The following is a 5,000-nucleotide window of genomic DNA, read 5'->3' on the forward strand; positions in this document are numbered from 1 at the left end:
CCTCTTTATTTATGGTTTTATTTGGATCTTTCTGAATGGTTAACCATTTTCCGACACCATTTGGACATTCCTTTGATTATACCGAAGAAAACATTTCATATTTTAATTATTACACTTACTCCACATGTTGATAAATGTAGCCTGTACACGAGTGATTTTTCCAGTCGGGAATTTAGTCGGGGATTGGTGGATGGCGAGGTGTAAAAGAGGAAAGTTGACAAGGGTATATTGCAAGTTTCACCAAATACCAGCTTAAATGCTCGTTATTTGGCTGAGATCTGCGTCAGTTAATTATTGTTTAAAGCGATAGATAGTATGTTGCTACCAATTTATTAAGTAATAGCCCTTTTGTCACACCGTCAAAGTGGCGATCCCCTGTGAACAGGGTTAAGAGGCATGACTGGGCTCTGGTTACACCATAAAACAAAGTAAAAAGTTGAAATAAAAATCATTACAAGTTCTCAAGAGAAGAATGTGGGCCTGAGGTAGCAGCACAGGTACTTCCACTTGGCTTGGAAGCTTCAAAACTTCCCACGCCTCTTTGACGCCCGTCAGCATCGTGAAACTATGCTTATTTTGCTCCCCCATGGCCAAGGAGTTACATGGTAAGCTAAAAAATAAAAATAAAAAAAATAAAACGTGACTCACGGCGCTCATAATGTTGTAGAAGTAATGTTGGTAGAGACCACACGTGACACACAATAATATCTATAATCATTTATTATACACACTTGTTTATTTATATGTGGTACAAAAAAGTTAGCTATGGAAGCTCTTATTGGAATTACAGCCGTAAATAATTGGGTGTAATATAGAAAATGCTTTCCTAAGTAGGACATGTCAGTTCAGCAATTTAAAGAATTTCTGGTATTTTCAGCCGACTAAAGAAGATGAGGCGCATTTTTAGATAGTTAAAAGACGATACTTGTTATTCTTTTTTTTTTACATTTACTCTCAGCGTAAGCACGGGACGTTCCTTTTTCTTTGAGACGACTAAACATTCTGTCTTCTTGCAGATTGTAGCCAACCCCCTTTTCTCACTCTCTTTTACAACAACATCCGAGAAGCTTTCGTAGATCACTAGCAGATTCGGCCAACAAAACTTTATCATCTGCAAATCTGATGTTTGTGATATTGCTTCCTCCAGTCCTGTCTTTTCTCAGTATTTATCTCTCTCAAGATCATTTCAATGTAATATTTGAAAAGATCCGGCGATATCACACATCCTTGTCGAACTAGGCAGATACGTATTATTGATTTTCACTTTGCATGCAACAAATTCCAAAATCGAATCAATAGTCACTTCTGTGTAAGGAAAGCTTTGGTTGATGTACATGACGACTCCGCCTCCACCCCTACCCTCACGAGTCTTCCTACACAAACGAGTCCCTCAGTGAAACGACTTCGTCAGAGGCGAGGTGTGTTAAATGCGTTTCTTGGAGAGCTATAGCATCGGGAGCATAAGGCGAGGCTAATAATTCAGCAGCTAAGTTGTATAATGGTTAATACGAAGATTACGTGTTATGGAGTTTGGAAGTGCCTTGGCCGCCAGTTTTTTTTTTTTTTTTTTTCTTTTCTGGCTTCCCGAGCGCTTCTCAGCGGGAAGTTTTGGAGACCGCATTTTCTATCACCTGCTCCCCACTGATAGGGAGGCGTCCAATGGCAGATAATCTGTTCATGTCAAGACCAGAAACCAGACGGAGTCCAAGCAGGGGTTTCCTTCAATTCAGCAATTTCCTTGTCCTGCATTGGAGTTCTTATTCACTGCTTCAACGTAGGAAATATTCCTTGTCAAGCCTTCAACTTTCCTCTTGGCTCCATGGTAACTAACTTTGTGTTCCCTCATGCGTGCCAGTGTCTCGGTTTCCTTCCTCAGGCTGCCACAGTCAGCAGGGCCTGGCCGATGGGAACTTCCACAGTTAGCACACGTAAGGGTTACTTCAGTGCATGTAGTCTGATCATGAGATCCAGCGCGTTTACCACAAGTGAGATTATCAGTGTCTTTATCAATGCATCCTAATGAGGGGTGTCCTAATTTTTGGCATCTGTTACAGAACATTTTTTTTTTATGTAAAAGTCGTACTTGTGCAAGTTCATATCCAACACTGACCTTTTCAGGGATTTTACTGGGGTAAAAGTAAAGAAACGGTTTATTTTTTGTTCGCATATTCTCATCCAGTTTAGCCATGCATTTCACTTCCACTTCGCTTTGGTTCTTCATAGTTTCTTGGATTTCGTTTTCTTCCATCGTTCTGAAATCCCAGTTACAGATATTTAGGGCAACGGGGAATAGTTACTTTCACTTGGAAATTATGAATTTGCGTCAGTTTAAGATAATTAACCAGGAGACTGGGGTGGGCTGCTGACTACAACTGCTTTAGCTTCGCGTCACTTTTAGGAAGTGAAGGACTGAAGATGCAGTAAATTGTTTTCTGCAAATACAAAGAAATTACTATATTTACGTTAAATAACGCTGAAACAAACAAAAAACAAAACAAAAAAAAAAAAACATCCAGACGTGAGACCCTGGGACATCAAGGTACCTCAGGCGGCACAGTACAAAAATTCTTTGCTGCTGCATATTTCACTAAGGTCTGAGTGCGGGAAGCACTATTGACCTCCTTTATATAAGTGGGAATTAGGCAGTGCGTATATCAACTTCCTTTGAAGAATGATTTAAAATACAAATTTTATACAGGGTATAGGGTAAGTAAAATAAATCAACCGTAAAAAACACAAAGTAAATATAAGAATATAGACAATAAAAATAAACATGCTTAAAATGAAAAGTTACTAAAATACACCACAAGTCTCCTGAATAAGAATATAAAATGAAATCAAAATTCTAATTGAATGCCAAAAAAGAAAAAAAGAAAAAAACTAAGCGGCAGTTCAGCACAAACTCCGTGGTTCTAAAATGCCCGACATTTAAGGAAACTGCACAAGGGCAATCTTATCTCGGAACTCTACATGTATACACAGTCTACTCCTATATAACCTGATATGCGTGGACATCAGGAATATAAAATAAATGTAGGTAAGTGTCGTTCGATTCGTGTGATGTACGCCAGGGATAAGGTCAGGATATAGGATTAAGAGTTGAATTAGGGTAGTAGGGACATAGTAATAAGAGTTAGGATAAAGGAAAGGTAGGAGAGATCAGTGATAGGTCCAGAGATAAAGTATAGGCAAGAGAGAGTACAGCGAGGGTAGCTCTATAATATAGATCCGCACAGAGCAAAAGGCCAATAGTATTGCAACAAAAGAAAAATAATAGGTAGAAGAAAGCGTAATCCAACAATATAGAGAAAGGAAATGCAGATAAAGATTAAGTTAGGTTAGCACAAAGGGAAAACTAAAACCATGAATATCTTAAATACTAAAGAATTATAGAACAGAAAGGAGAATTTCTGGAAGAGAAGGAAAACAAAATAACGACAGGGAAACTATAAATAGAGCATAATAGGGAAAAGAGAGAGGGTAAGGCGGAGGAGGAGAAGCAGGGGTGAATATATATGTGTATATATGTGTGTGTGTGTGTGTGTGTGTGTGTGTGTGTGTGTGTGTGTGTGTGTGTGTGTGTGTGTGTGAGAGAGAGAGTAGGAGGAAAAGCAACAAAGGTGAGTTGAGTGAGAAAGAGGAGGAGGAGGAAGAGCAGCAGGGGAGAGTGAGTGGGAGAGAGAGAGAGCGGGAGAAGCAGGAAGAGTGAGGGAGTGGTTAAGTGAGGAGGAATATATATATATATATATATATATATATATATATATATATATGTGTGTGTATATATATATATATATATGTATATATATATATATATATATATATATATATATATATATATACATACACACATATACATAGATATCTATCACATATGTGTGCGTATTTGATATATATATATATATATATATATATATACATATATATACATATATATATATATATATATATATGTATATACACACATTTATAAATATGTATACATATATACACACACATATATATACATATATATATACATATATACATACATTAGATATATATATATATATATATATATATATATATATATATATGTATATACACACATATATAAATATGTTTTCACACACACACACACACACACACACACACACACACACACACACACACACACACACACATGTATATATATATATATATATATATATAATGAGAAAATTTCTTTCCTAAAAAAACATATAGTTATGTTCTGAAACGCTGCAGTCCTACATATGCCATTAATGTACATTTAATCTGTATTTCCTGATCGTGTTTTACGTACAGTTGGCCAAATATAAATCGTCCAGTGGGTAATGGGTTAGTGAATGTGATTGGATAGAGTTAAATAGAATTCTATGACCAGGTAATTGTGCGGCTTGCGTATGTACATTTAATAAATTATTTTTTTCTCCATATAATGACACATTTACGGGTGATTATTTTTAGAACAATGCATAATTGACAATTAACTGTATTTCCACAAGTGAATTTGCTATATTTTATTTATTTATTTTTTAACAGTTATTGATTGCATTATTTTCAATGAGCTGGTCATTTATCACGGTGACTTTTACCTTATAGAGTTCTTATTCAGAGTCCCCCTTCCCCGTTATTTCCAACAGCAAGTTTCCTCCCCGCCACCATTTTCCTCCCACCCTGAGTTCCCCTCTCCCATTGTGTGTGTGTGCGTGTGTGTGTGTGTGTGTGTGTGTGTGTGTGTGTGTGTGTGTGTGTGTGTGTGTGTGTGTGTGTGTGTGTGTGTGTGTGTGAGTGTGTGAGTCGAAAAAATAAGATCTCGCCACCTTGAGTTTCTGCTCAGGCGAGGGGAGGGGGGGGGGGGGGGTCAAGGAATGAGATTAGGAATGGTTCCGCGGGACGAATTAGTGTACTTTGAGGATTACTTGCTTACTTGCTTATCTGGTGTAAGTTCAAGCAAGAGCTGTACTTATGATTCATGCTACGGCCATCCAGGTGGATCC

At 37.3% G+C, this 5,000-nt stretch overlaps 1 long non-coding RNA gene across 1 annotated transcript in view; it reads right to left on the reverse strand.

Moving 5' to 3' along the window:
• Nucleotides 1–2,147: 2,147 nt before the first annotated feature.
• The window catches only part of LOC125029409, a 34,534-nt gene continuing 31,681 nt past the window's right edge, over nucleotides 2,148–5,000 (reverse strand). Inside the window, exon 3 of the long non-coding RNA XR_007115189.1 lies at nucleotides 2,148–2,252. This is a non-coding gene — a long non-coding RNA (uncharacterized LOC125029409). The remainder of the gene's footprint in view (nucleotides 2,253–5,000) is intronic.

This window comes from Penaeus chinensis, chromosome 10 (assembly GCF_019202785.1).
Source record: "Penaeus chinensis breed Huanghai No. 1 chromosome 10, ASM1920278v2, whole genome shotgun sequence".
NCBI classification, from domain to species: Eukaryota; Metazoa; Arthropoda; class Malacostraca; order Decapoda; family Penaeidae; genus Penaeus; species Penaeus chinensis.